The 15,232-nt window shown below is 36.2% G+C and overlaps 1 protein-coding gene and 1 long non-coding RNA gene across 5 annotated transcripts in view; one reads left to right on the top strand and one right to left on the bottom strand.

Moving 5' to 3' along the window:
• osbpl3a (oxysterol binding protein-like 3a) overlaps positions 1–15,232 on the bottom strand; it is a 104,997-nt gene that overhangs the window by 87,499 nt on the left and 2,266 nt on the right.
• LOC148679793 (uncharacterized) lies at positions 11,732–14,768 on the top strand. The gene is made up of 3 exons (XR_015945360.1): positions 11,732–12,540; positions 12,926–13,370; positions 13,865–14,768. It is a non-coding gene; the product is annotated as an uncharacterized LOC148679793 (long non-coding RNA).

The following is a 15,232-nucleotide window of genomic DNA, read 5'->3' as shown; positions in this document are numbered from 1 at the left end:
TTTTTATGTGGAAACAAAGTAACCAAAAATGTTAAGGAATAAAATTATAAAAAAAAAAAAAAAGTGTAAGCAGAAACTTACATAAGCCCCATGATGATTCAACCAATAGGAAAAGTAAATCTTAGACCGTTAAAATGGCATCCAGAAAAAAAAATTTTAGCAAATAAATGTAGCTTATCATCCATATACCAAATTTCATTTGGGAATTGTGCTGCTTTTTTTACAAATAACAAGTAACTGGATTTTTTAAATAGAAACACACAGATTCCTAAAAGGGCACCTTACCCCTTTTTCAAGATTTAAGAGAAGTCTTTTGTCTTTCCAGAAAGTGTCTGTAAAATTTTAGCTCAAAACAGATTATTTATTTTTATTATTATTATTATATTTATAATATTGGAATTTTCTCCCCTAAACACAGTGTAGATGTAGATGCTAGTTCTCCCCACCCCCCATTCCCACGCCTGTCAGAGCCGCACTATTCTTATAGAGAGAGCACACAATATTACTGCTGCCACCTGTTCTTATTATTAAATCAAACAACAAAAGGAGAAAATCCCTTACTGCTCTTGACTGGATGACTTTTGTAGCTACAGTTTTTTCATTACAGTGAAGATGCTTAAAGCACAGTTTAATTATAACAGATTTAATAACTAATAATAGATTAGATAGACTAATATATTTTTTTTTACCTTTGCTATGATGACAGTACATTATATTTTACTAGATCTTTTTTAAGATACTAGTATTCAGCTTAAAGTGCCATTCAAAGGCTTAATTAGTGTAATTAGGCAAGTCATTATTTAACACAGTAGTTTCTTCTGCAGACAATCAAAAATATATATATTGCTTAAATGGGCTAAGAATATTGAGCTATTAAAATAGATTTCAAAATATTTAAACTTGCTTTTATTCTAGCCTAAATATAACAAATAAGCCTTTCTCCAGAAGAAAAAATATTATAGGAAATACTGGATAATTCCTCAGTTACACATGTTTTGGGAAATATATATATATATATATATATATATATATATATATATATATATATATATATATATATATATATATATATATATATATATATATATATATATATAAAATAATTTAAAAAAATAAAAAATAAAAATCACAGAATTTTTCAATAATTGTGATTACAATTATGACCAAAATATTTGTGATTATGATTTTTCCCATAATCGAGCAGCCCTATATCATTATACGTGTTACTATGGTGACATGTAAATACGGGGCTGTCAATCAATTTGGTGGGCGGGAAACCACACCTCCTACGTAACGTTGCAGTGGGCCTCAAAACAGAAGGGATATGGATCCTATTTTAAAATAAAAAAAAAATAATAATAATAATTGTGTTTCTATCACTTCAATATGACCTACACACAGTTCTGTCCAAACAGCTTACAATAGATGATTTTCATCATAGGTGCCCTTTAATATTGCAAGGAAAACTTTTGGAAAATAATTATCATAATTGGCATCCTTGGCATCAAAAACTTAGATAAACAAAACTGAAGGAACAAATAACAATTATCGGGTTGTTTGTTGTATTTCATCTCTCTGGAGTCGAGAGAGAAAGAAAGTGTGTGTGCATTTCTATTTGTGTGTGTGTGTGTGTGTTTGGACCGCACTGTTTTGGCTACACAGGCACGTATGTTCTAAACCTGGGACACACTGTTCTTGTGCCCCTATCCTTTCTTCTTTCAGTGGACCATGCAATATGTTACAACTCGCATTGAAACACTCAGTTGAGTACAAACAAAAAGAGCTGCCGGTTTATTCTCTCAATTTTAACCCATTAAAAAGATATTTAGATACAATAACATGCAGATATGTGTGGGTTGCAAATGACACCAACTTCAGCATCTGCTGATCTGGATCTGTAGCAATTATTTATAACACCATAAGACCTTTTGCAATGGCAGGCATTTGAAAGTGTGTGGAAAACTTTCTGAAACAGGGGTTTGTTTGCATGGTGCAAACATTTGAAGTGTTGCTGTCACAACAGAGAAACAAACTTTCAATCAGAAACCAACCTTTTAAACTCTTGTGTGTGATATCTTTATGGAGGAGTTTCTAGATTTATAACAAGGTCAGATGATTCATCCACTCTGAATGTTTAACAGTATCTAAGGCATAGTTCACCCAAAATGAAAATTCTGTCATTATTTACCCTTTACTTTTTACTTGCCTACCAATCTACATAGTAACTTTCACTTCAGACTCACACACACTGTAACAAATGCTCCCAGGTCAATTTAAGTTCAGATGCTTGAAGAAGTTTAAAAAGACAGTGCTGAGACCTGTTGCACAAATCAAGTTGCAAACTCCAGGTTGCAGAGTAAGTTTCAGGATGACAACTCCAATGCAATGCAATCAGGATAAATGGTTTCATTATGGGTGATATAAACACTCTCTGTTAAATCAGGGTTAAACGCAGAGTTGGCAATTAACACTGGAGAGCGTGCACATAAAAATATGACACATGCAGTAAACAGCCAATCACACGGCACATGAGAGTCAGTCAGTTTTAGTAATTTCTTGCGAGAGTCAGCACAATTCACTTCACTGTTGAAGATGGAGAGATATCATTACCAAAAAATAATCAATTTAAACACAAGGTTGATGCAGTAAAAGTCTGATAAGGCAAGTTAAAGAAAACATTATTATAACAATGCAAATCAATCATTTATTTGAATTATTTTCATTTTAACAACCTCAAAAGACATTGATTAAAAATGTAAGTGAGTATAAATTTAAATATAAATGTTAAAGGCATTAGTAACATTAATTGACGATTCAAATGTATTTAAATATATATTTTAATTAATTACATTTGACATAATATAAACCAATTATTTTGAATAAAAAAGCAAAAAAGAAGCATGGGAAATAGGAGTGGCTTTATTGCATCGGATATAGGTCACAGCTGATTGATCCAGTTTGGGTCTGCATGTTTAGCGCAAGTTACCATGGTGACAAAACCTGATCAAAACCAAACCCCCTTCCAGAGCCCAAAAACTCAGTGTTAGTTCAAACTAAACATGAACTATCAACAGACCTCTAGGTGGTCATTTATCCAAATAGTTTTGATTTAAGACTTTGGCCCAGGTATTTCTTAGCGAACAAATCAACCTTTGCTCCACTTATCAGTAAAATAATCCAGTCACATGAAAGGTAGTTACACGAGTATACAGCAATATTCTAAAATAAGCTAACATGACAGAATGATGGTCTTAAAGGGATAGTTTACTTGCCAATCATGTTATTCCAGACCCTGAGACCTTCGTTTATCTTTGGAAAGCAAATCAAGTTATTTTACACGAAGAAGAAGAAACTTGAATAAAGTTATTAGTTTTTTATGTGAGCACAAAAGTATTCTCATGGTTTATTAATATTATGACTGAACCTCTAAAGGTCTCAAAAGTTTGGAAGGACATGTGGGTGAGTAATTAATAATAGAAAAATTACAATAGACTTTCTGCATTCAAGAGTGTTGTATGCAAGTGCAAAATGCATCATACATTCGTTACAAGGTTTGTGAGCAGTGTTTTCATGCAAGCACAATAAATCTGTGTTTCTGGAGGGTTCCATAATATTTAAATCAGCAAATCTAAAACTGTAGAATGAACAAAGTCCAAGGACTCCATTTTAACAATGTAGGCGCAAAGTCTATAGCAAATGGCACAAAAGCATTTAAAGTAAATCATGGTCTTATTTCGAATTCCCTTTAAGAGTCAGTTGCGTCATGCCATGGCGCATTTGCTATTTACATGGCAGACTTTGTAAGGGGGAAAAACTGAATGCTTTAATGAATGCGTGTGATTAAAGAAGGAGCCTCCTCCATTTGGCCTCTTTACTTTCTCTTTATTTTACACTTTACTTTCATGGATAAGGAAACGGTACGGACTCTACTGAAGACATCAATTACCCTACATATTTAATTTTATTTGTTAAGCGCAAAGATTTGTTTCAAAACTATTTCAAAATTAAGTTCTAATTTTCAGCAAACGGATAAATTATCAATAACACTGTTTCCTCTAGGATTTTTTCCAGCTGTGGTGGCAGGCCTTTTACACAAATCTACCAACTACCTATGGCTTTATTTCAATGACAAATAAAGAAATGTCATGAGTGCAGTATTAAAGATGGGATCGCATTTATGTAATACAAGCATGCAAATGTATTTACCTGTGCACCGATTTCCTTTGTTTGTGCACAAAACTTCTTGCGCCCCCTCAAATATACGCTGCTCAAGTGCAGATCTTCTTGTGTGCTCTCAAATAAACGCTGCTGAAGTGTGATTTAGTGTGTTTATGTAACAAATATGTCTCCAACATTTGTTAGATTTGCTAGGAACATTTATGAATGTCTCCAGTAGACCTACGGGGCGGCATTAATGCGTCTAAAAGAAAAGTGAAACGGCTATAAACTCCAGCAAGATTAAGTCATTGTACGCAGAACAATAGGTCTTTATCTATAAATAAAGTAAAATTATGGAAACTGTGTTCATTTTAACGGAAACCGACATCGCGTTTGCTAGCCTCACGCATCACGCACCTGTCAGTCAGTCAGTCAGTCAGCATGTCACCAGGGTTAAACAAATGATGCACAGCCCGACGATTACAGAAAACTTTGAGCTATAATGATTTACTTACCTTTTATTATGTTTTGGAGCGCTATTAAGAAACCACAACAACAAAAATGACAGAATATTTTGAATGATAAGCTGTAATGTAGCCATGGCGGTATGAATTTTGGTGTGGCGCCCCACCATAGAAGAATGAATAAAGCGGAAACCATGAATAATAACAAAGTGTGGTCAAAAAAATGGAGCTATACACGCGTTCTATTCTTATTCCCTATATGGTACTTCATACATCTCAGGTGGGCAAATCAAAACTTGTTTTTATTAAAACAAATATAAATATGCTTAAATAACTATAACAATATATGCTAAAATAAATATTACTTCTAACAATAATCACAACATGATACAAATGCAGATTGTCATGAATAAACTAAAAAACAACAACAAGGCTTGGAGGCAATGGTTTTCATATTTATGTAGAAAATACATGGTTTCCACTATATTCATACTTCCATGGCGGGGCGCCACGCCAAAATTGATCCCGTCATGGTTACATTATAGCTTTTCATTCACAACATTCAGTCCTGTTTTTTTATTTTTAATAGCGGGTAATAAATCGCACCAAAATGTATTAAAAGGTAAGTGAATTATAATAGCGAAACATTTTCTGTAACCGCAGTAGTGCAGTGCGTCATTTGCTTAACCCTTTAAGGTGCTGACTGACTGACTGGCTGACTGACAGATGCGTGAGGCCAGCAAACAGGACGTATAGCCATTTCACTATACTGTAGGACGCTCTGTAGGTTTATTGCAGACATTCATAAATATTTCTAGCAAATCTAATAAATGTTGGAGACATACTTGTTACATAAACGCACTAAAACGCACTTCAGCAGCGTTTATTTTAGAGCGCAGAAGCAAATCTGTGCTTAAGCAGCGTATATTTGAGGAGGCATGCAAGAAGTTTTGTGCACGAGCAGAGGAAATCGGCGTGCAAGCAAAGAGATTCGCATGCTGTAGGCCAGGGGTGTCAAACTCAGTTCCAAAAGGGCCGAAGCCCTGCACATTTTAGTTCCAACCCTGCTACAACACACTTACCTGTAGGTTTCAAACAAGCCTGAAGGACTCAATTAGTTTGATCAGGTGTGTTTAATTAGGGTTGGAACTAAACTGCGCAGAGCTGCGGCCCTTTTGGAACTGAGTTTGACACCAGTGCTGTAGGCTATTACATAAATGCGATCTCGACTTGTAATACTGCGCTCGTGACATTTGTCATTGAAATAACACCACAGGTAATTGGTAGATCGGTGTAAAAAAGGCCTGCCGCCACAGCTTGAGAAAATCCTAGAGGAAACACTGAAATAATCATTTTTGTAACATTTTAATCCTTTGATTTTTTTTTATATGTAAAGATGTTTGTGTATTGCTGTCCATCCTGTGTGTATTAGCATGTGTACACGTTTTGGACCAACATAGGCGCATAACTACTGCTCTGCGCTGGACTTTAGACCTTTAGACCTAGCTTTTAGTTGGTAAACCGCTTTGTCTATTTCAGTTCCTCAAATTAGCAACGCGCCAACAATTCGCCTTAATACACTTCCTTTTTAGCCTGGAACACCCATGAGTCCACAAAGTGACACAAATGTATTTGCTATTTAAATAACGTGAAGCACAACATGAAAATTAGGGTGGCGCTAGTCTGAAAATAGCAACAAATCGCGGCAAACACGTCTTATACCTTATTGCGCCTGGTGTATGATAGGGCCCTAAATGTGAAAACACAATCTGATATTTAATAAATACTATTTTATAATAATGCTAATATAAAACTAGTAGGCAAACACTACTTCTGAATGACCACAAACATCTACAAACACCCTTATTATACCTTCCACACTCAGCAACACATACATGCATGCATGTGTGTAATGTTTACATAATGTTAAATCTTTGTGCATGTATGTGGATGGGGAAAACACAGCACAACACCACAGACTACTAATGCTCTGGTCATTCTCATGATATGAGTCACCAGGGCAAATTTGTGGTGAATAGACAAAGTACACACACAAAAGGTCCTCTTGATATATGCGAGTCAAATTTGCCTTGGGATAAACATGTTGGTATGCCATACAAAGTAAGTTTCATAGAATTCAAAGGGGTCATTTGCTTGCTTCTTTTTAATTTATGCATGTTTGAAAAGTTGAGTATAAATACCAGTACTTTAGTGCAGGTTTTCTAATCTAAATGTTTGATTTTTGTTTAGTTCACAAAGCCAGACTTGTCTAAAGCTTGACTGAGGTATGTGGGCAAGCAAGCATGCACAACTTGTCTGAAGACATGCTGGTGTTTAGGGGAAAATGAATTCCTGTGGTTTTGCATCCTCCCATTTGTACACACTACAAAAACTCCTCCAGGAACTGCCTTGCTTTCTAGGTTGTGATTATAAAGTATACCTCAAGTTATTTACATAACTGCTAATTAGCCATAATGTGTTGAACATACAAGCGTACATTCATATTTTATACAAGTTGTTAATCTGACAAAAGTCAGATGTATTTGTACATTGAGCAATCATAAGCTTCCACTTATTGTCTGTTTTAGCCCTTCCATGGTGTCTGTCTTTGCTAATCAATGCAATGTCCAGAGAACCACAAATACCACTGACTACTCTTGCTCCAGCTTTGATACAAGTTTATTCATTCATTCATTTTCTTTTTTCGGCTTAGTCCCTTTATTAATCTGGGGACATAAAAACCCCCAAAAGTGAGCCATACTAAACAAAACCGCACCATACAATACAGTACAAACATCCTTTTAGTTCCACATTATATTTTGATATGTGCAGTGTATTGAAAGTCCTGTACCAAAACGCTTGGGTATGATTAAGCTAAAAACAAAATCAAAAAGACAATCGCATGACGTAAATACTACAATAGACATGATACAGACTAGATTGAGTATTATTATTTTATTATATTTTATTTTAAAAAATTGCAAAAAGTATAATAAAAGACGCTAATATTAAAAGAAAATTACATTTATTAGTATAACACAAATGATCTAATAATATTTAGTTTAAAATATTAGCTCTGATTAAAGGGAACTTGCACTTTTTATTGATATGCTTTTTAGTAATGATATGCTGTCTATCTTTTAAAATAAGTCCCTTTTTAGGGTTCAAGCTCTTTTACAAAGCCCGATTAAAGCACTTTCCAGGTGAATTTAATTTTTCACACACACACACACACACACACACACACACACACACACACACACACACACACACACACACGACAAAGTTTTTTGTCATGAAAACAGCTCAGCATAACTTTACAAAAATAAACAGATTGTCTTCATTATATGTAATAAAGTGTGAGCTGTTTGTAGTGTTTCTAATTAGGGCTGGGTGATAATTCAATAACGATAATTTTATCAATAAATATTTTTTCGATAAAGCGATAATGACAGTTGGATAAGTGCTTGATAATGTTTATGCATAACGCGTAATGCTGCACAGGCATCTTGCAGCATGTACTTCTGGATGCCGCACATAGTTAGTATTAGTTTACAGCCACACAGTGTCAGTTGCACTTGAAGGAGTAAAAAAAGCAAGATCCCAGTCACAGACATTGTTGACGAGAAATGTCACTAAACTTCAATAGACGAGAGCTAATTTGCTTTTTGCAATCTTACACAGAACAAAGCAACGTGCACTGCAAACTGTGCAGACAAATCGTGCCATCAAAACAGGCAACACCACAAGCTTGTTTCATCATTAAAAATAATGCCACCCGTCCACAACTACACAGCAAAGCCTCATGTCATCATTTTCGAAAACTGTGCCTTTCAAGAAAACCCCCTAAAAAGATATAGCTATATAACAGACCACACAATCTCAAGAAACAGCTGGAAACTACAGGCTGCATTATTTAAGGGCATTTGTTACAACATTACTTGATAGGATCTTTTTTTGTCAAGCTTATGTTTCCTTTTTAATATTAAGATATTTTCTTAGAAAGCTGAATGAGGTGGTCTCAGCTCGATTGAAACGAACTCTGGAGCGATCGATTGTAGTAAGAAAGCAAAACAATCTGAGCCCGGCTATATCACAGTGCATTATTGATATGTAATAGGCATATCCAGCTATAAGAAGAGAGAATTATGAGTAGGGTGAGATGTCATTCCTACCGGTAAATGTGCGTTTCATGTTAAATTCAAAGGTAAAAGCATGGTGATGTATTAACAAGAGCTGTTTATCCGTTAGGAACTGCATTCTTGCTAGAGTCTGAGAGAGTCTTACCTTTAATTTATATCCGGTGATGTTGTCTATGGGCGTCGCCTTTCAAAATTAACCACAGCTTTCCGCTTATAATGTTGCTCATTGCCATTAATTAAAATAAGGACGCATGACAGCTGAGCGGCACCAAATAAACCATGAAACTCTGACCAATGCAAGGAGACTTAACTCACACCTGACTAGTTTTAGCTATTTTGGTCTGTTTAGAAACTTTTCCGTGTGAAAGCGAACCGCACCAAGAACAAAGAGCAACATTGTAACAATTTTAATCCCTGTTTCGGAACCACCGAATCGATTCACAGGTGTGAAAGCACCCATAGACTCTCCAGCGTGTCGTGGGTCTTCCTTAAGGTCTCCTACTGGTAGAACATGCCTGGAACACCTCCCCAGGTAGGCGTACTGGAGGCATCTAAAACAAATGCCCGAGCCACCTCAGCTGACTTCTCTTGTGGATGAGTTCCTCCCTGGTGACAGAGCTGCTCACCTTCTCTATTAGGGTGCTCACTGCCACTCCCAAAATGACCTAAAGGTCAAGACCATAGGTGAGAGTAGTAACATAAACTGACCAGTAAATCGAGAGTTTTATCTTTCAAATCAGCTCCTTCTTTACCAGAGATACATCAACCGCATTACTGTTGCCGCTGCACCGATCCGGCTGTCAATCTAACGCTCCATCCTTCCCTCACTCGTAAACAAAACCCCAAGATACTTGAACTCCTACACCTGGGGTAAGGACTTTCTTCCAACCTGGAGATGGCAAACCATTTTTTTTTTTTTCGGTGGAGCACCATGGCCTTGGAGGTGCTATTTCTCATCACAGCCGCGTCACACATGCAACGTCACACCCCTCGTCTGAACTCACCATGGGTGAGATGGGAAAATGAAAGGACAGATGCTCAATCAAGACAATAATCTTTAAAATAATGACATATTAAATATGCAGCAAATATAATCACAGACGTTTGTGATACAACAACATTGGATCATTAAGCTCAGTTTCCACAGAGTGAAACATCATCCATCTGCACAACATTTGTGTAAGATGTGCACGAACAAAAAATATATACACTTTATATATTTTTCTTTGAAAAATTATCTTTTTGTTGCTCTTGAAATTTTGTTTGGTATAATTTATCTTAATTTTATTGTATTTTCTGCAGGTCAGTTTTCAACAAAATAAACAAGGAGAACAAAAAACAACTGAGGTGCTTTAAAACAAGTCCGCTATATGCTTCAGCACCAAAACAAACCATTAAGCTGTTTTCACAATTTCAATTTAACGTTTAATCAAGCAGTTTGAATGAGCCAGGACAGTCTTTACAAACTATTCGCAGCACTGATAATATTCTTAAATTACCTTGGAAGAATAAACTCGTCCGGAATGGGGAGGCTTCTCGCATGTCTCGCCATGATGCGCGATTTTTAAAATGAGTCTGCATAGGCCCATTTGTGCCAGTATGTTAGATAAAATACGGAAATAACAGAGATCTGCAATGTCAGGAAAGTGACACCATAAGGTAAGGTAAACTGCACACACTTGATTATAATGCATAAAGTCGTGGACGCATCTCACAGTGCAAAACATAATTTAACCTTAAAATGCCCATGCTTATTTAGTCATTGATAAGGTATATTGATTACAGGGTTATAAACAATCAATCAATTAATCGTTAGCATCTCTAAATAAAATATGTGAAAGAATATTTCACCCTAAATTCACCATTAAAAGGATAGTTCATCCAAAACTGAAAATTCTGTCACCATTAACCCACCTTTTACTTGTTCCAAACCTGTTTTGCTTTTTTCTGATGTTGAACAATAATAAACAATAGCTTGTAAAGTAATGTCTTTGGTTGTTGAAAACCTGAACAGTAAATGCTAAAAAGATAGTTCTTTTGTTTATTATTTTATTTTATTATTAGAGAGCTAAAACATTTTACAAGATGTGGTAAATCAGCTGCACAAAGGAACTGGCATGCTGAAGAACCTTTAAAATCAATATATAAAAAAATATGACTAGGGATGTAACGATTCACCCGACTCATGATTCGATACGATTCATGACACTAATCTTATGGTTTAGTCACCATTTGTAAACAAAATTATTTGAAACAAATTTAATGTGAAGAGCCCTTTCATTTTTTTTTAAATGCTGCACTGTTTTGCTAATTATATTTTGGAGAGGAAAGCCTTTCTTAAACCAGAGAAGAGTGCATGTAGAGGTTTCTCTCAAGGTTTTTTTAATTCTTCACTTTCGCCAATTGGTGAAGTTTTTTTCCTCGCCGCTGTCGCCACTGGCTTGCAAAGTTTGTTATCCCTAGAGCTGCACATCAATGGATTTGCTCCTCAAGAGTTTGGACTCTCAGTACTGAACATTAAACCACACTGAACTGAGTGAAACTGAGCTTAAACTCTGAAAACTGAACTGACACTGTTTCAGTTTACTATAATCTTCTATGTGAAGCTGCTTTGAGATAATCTACATTGTAAAAGCGCTATAGAAATAAAGGTAAATTTAATTGAATGTACAGAGGTGGTCAATTACCCCCTCTGCTCCAGAGGACTGGTCACTGGCATAAATAACTGATTCTAAAATTACTAATTATATAGTAGGATATAGAGACAGGAGTTGAACCTGATTATGAAGGAGAATAATTAATATTACTTGTATAAATAATTAGTATAAGTATCAGTGTGATACACTTAAGAAAAGAAATTTTTAAATACTCAATTATAATAAACAAATTATTAAAATATGCATAAACCAATTTGAAAAGGAGAGGGTAAATATAATTAAATACTTGAAAATTCTTGATTTTTTTTTTGTCATTTCGCCCAGCCCTATTTCTAAATTTTGGTTGCTATGTGCATATTTATAGAATGGTCCTGCACTTGATTCCATTATAGAATTTCCAACAAATGTGTTTCAGTAAATGTTTTGAGCAGCTGCAACAGGCTGAGCTCTCTTGAAACTTTTCATGTGTGACATTGAAAATGTCTTGTATGGTGAGTTTGAATAACCTATGATGTAAACATACAAGTTGCCCACGCAGTACAATCAGATTTAGCTGTAGGGCCAAACAAAAGAAAAAAAGTCAAACGGGAACTGACATTGTTCATACTGACTTTTTTTTTTTTGGTATATGAACAGAACGTGGGTTTAAGTATTGCATGCACAAAGACGCACAAAATATGATGTCTGTCCCTGTATAAAAGTCAATCATTAACACCACACACTGTTACATGGGTGGGGGTGTAGACTGACTGTAATGTGGGACTAAGGGCACAGAGGCATATCAAAGATACACTTATGACAAATACAAACTCATTACAGGCCAGATTAAAAAGTGTAAAGGTTGTTAGACTCACATGAACAGTTATTGTGGGAAAAAGTCAAACAGAAAAGTGCAGCTGACATCAGTGACTTTATAAATGAAAAGAAAAAACCTTAAGGTGTTTGTAATGAGCTTCAGTCACATGACTTATAAGCATGATCTTAAGGGGAAAATGAAAGTTAAGTACTGTATATTAACCATATTGGATATTACTACAAAACGTTTTGGAATAAGTTTGTGTCAGACCAAAAACAAACCCAAAAGGCAATGGTCACAAACTCAAATCCTGGAGGGCCGCAGCTCTGCTTAGTTTAGTTTCAACCACCTCCAACTCACCCCTGCTTAACAGTCTCTTATAGTCTTGAACCCCTTGATTATGAGTTGGTGTTCAAGACTACAAGAGTGATGACTTGATTAGTTGGATGAGCTGTGTTTGATTAGGGTTGGAGCAAACTGTGCAGAGCTGCAGCCCTCCAGGAATCGAGTTTGAGACCTATGCAACAAGGAGTCAATCTGACACTCAACCCTTTGAAAAGTCTTAAGTATTGTATTGTAATAAGATATAAAGCAATTTGTTCAAGCATAAAATTGGGCAAGAGTACATTTGGGGAAACCTATTAAAAAATTCACAAGCCACACAAGTCATTTCAAACTCATATAAAACCACCTAGCATATCTCAGCAGCATTATGAAAGTCCTAACCCTAGTGATCATAACAACACTGTAATGGGGAACAACATTTGAAGTTCTTCCTCATTGTCTAAATTAAGGTACTAAAAGCTAAATAAAATGGGAGGTGAAAAGCACAAAAAACTGTTTATCTGAATTTATGCTGCAACATCAAGTACAAAAGAAAGGGAGAAGGAATAGTTCACTAAAAAAAAAAAACCACTTTCATCTTTCACTGCCTATACTTGTTCCAAATCTGTATGCATTTCTTTCTTCTGATTAACACAAAAGAAGATTTTTAGAGCATATGTAACCAAACACTTATTGGACTTGTTGATTTCCCTAGTATTGTTTCTGCTTCTATGGAAGTCAAACGTCAAGTCAAGACAAGTCTTTTTCATTTTAACAGCAATTTTACAATGAAGATTATGTCAAAAGCAGCTTGTGTTAGAATGCTGGGGTAGTTCTAGTTAAATGACAACTGATTCAGTTTAATTTAATACAAATTTCACTGTTGAAGTTCGGTTCAGTTTAATTTATTCATTCATTCGTTCATTTTCTTGTCTCTTTATTAATCCGGGGTCGCCACAGCGGAATGAACCGCCAACTTATCCAGCTAGATTTTATGCAACGGATGCCCTTCCAGCCACAACCCAAATCTGGGAAACATCCACACACACACACACACACACACACTCATACACTACGGACAATTTAGCCTACCCAATTCACATGTACCGCATGTCTTTGGACTGTGGGGGGAAAACGGAGCAACCAGAAGAAACCCACGCGAACGCAGGGAGAACATGCAAACTCCACACAGAAACGGCAACTGAGCAAAGGCTCAAACCAGCGACCCAGCGGCCTTCTTGCTGTGAGGCGACAGCACTACAGACAGCACTGCTTATACCCAGTTTAAATCAGTAAAGTGTAATTCCAAAATTACTGTTGAAGGGTGCTTTTACACTTGGTTCAATTGCCTGGACCAAACCTAGGTCTGATTGCCCCCCTTGCCACCTTCTTAACTGGTTTGTGTTCACACTAGACAAGGGACAGTATTAAGCAGGTCGCACACCAGAAGCACTCGGCAACGCACAGCATCGCACCACGCTGCGCCATGCATGTCAGAATTTTAAACATAGATTTTTATCAGGTAGGGCTGGGCGATTTAGCAAAAAAAAAAAAATCTTAGTTTTTTTATAAAGTTTGACCGATTCATGATTTCGATCGTTTTTTTTGTTATTGTGTTAATAGTCTTATCAAAACATTACAACAACATGACTGAAGTAACATTCTCTTTAAAAGTAACTTGAAGAAAAGGACTGAACATGGAAACTGTAAAGCCTAATTTAACCCAATGTGTTGTGTTGTGGACGTATAGCAGGGGCAAATAAAAGCACCAGATGTGTGTCTAATATAAAATAATATATTTAATCTATTTTTCTTTTTTCCCCCCTTTTAAATACCAACCATTTGATGCGCTTTGCTCCACTCTCTGTATTATGCTGCCTGATCTGTCTGGTTTTCAACTAGGTCCGCGAAATGACGTCATGGGGGCGGGTACTTTCATTTTCACTGCTACAGTCCCTCACCTCTACTCGTGTTCAAACCAAAAGATGGGTGCGGTTTGGCTTTTACGTCCTTTATACATGTTGAAATCGAGTTTATCGACTTGTTTAGGGAATGTCTTGACAATCCACACAGACGTGCAACAAGTAAAATCCTACATGACTTCACACTTTAACAGGCAGTCAAGCAGGTCGCACACCAGAAGTGCCGCGCCGCAACATGACCGTTTAAACTATCACACACCAAACGCGCACATTCGCATGATATTTAACATGAAACTAATCTTATGGCGCTCTGTGGGCCGGCTGAAATATGAACTGCTTTGTGAATCGTGGCTGGGCGGCACCGGTGTGTGTATAGAACCTGTTTAGAGTTCTAAAATCCATGGCGCTGCGTGGCGCTGTGCGGCGGAGAGGCGCTTCTGGTGTGCTTCCTGCTTCATACAGAGAGTGAACCAAAGCGCATTGGTGCCATTATATTTGTATTAAATATATATATATATATATTTTTTTTTTTAAATCATGATTTCTTGATTTGATTCAAAATTAAATCGTCTTAAAACGTAAATTCGAATTAATCGAAAAAAATCTGAAAAATCGCCCAGTCCTACTATCAGGGTACACACACTGGCGCCGCAAGTCGGTGGCACCCAGCCACGACTCAGAACCCTGTTCATATTTCTGCCACGCCACAGAGCGCCATCTGATTAGTTTCATTTTAAATAGCATGCAAATGCGCATGTCTGGTGTGTGA

The sequence above is a fragment of the Danio rerio genome, chromosome 19 (assembly GCF_052040795.2).
Source record: "Danio rerio strain M-AB ecotype USA chromosome 19, GRCz13ab, whole genome shotgun sequence".
NCBI lineage: Eukaryota > Metazoa > Chordata > Actinopteri > Cypriniformes > Danionidae > Danio > Danio rerio.
The sequence above is the reverse complement of the archived record's forward strand: the minus strand, read 5'-3'. Positions and strand labels throughout refer to the sequence as shown.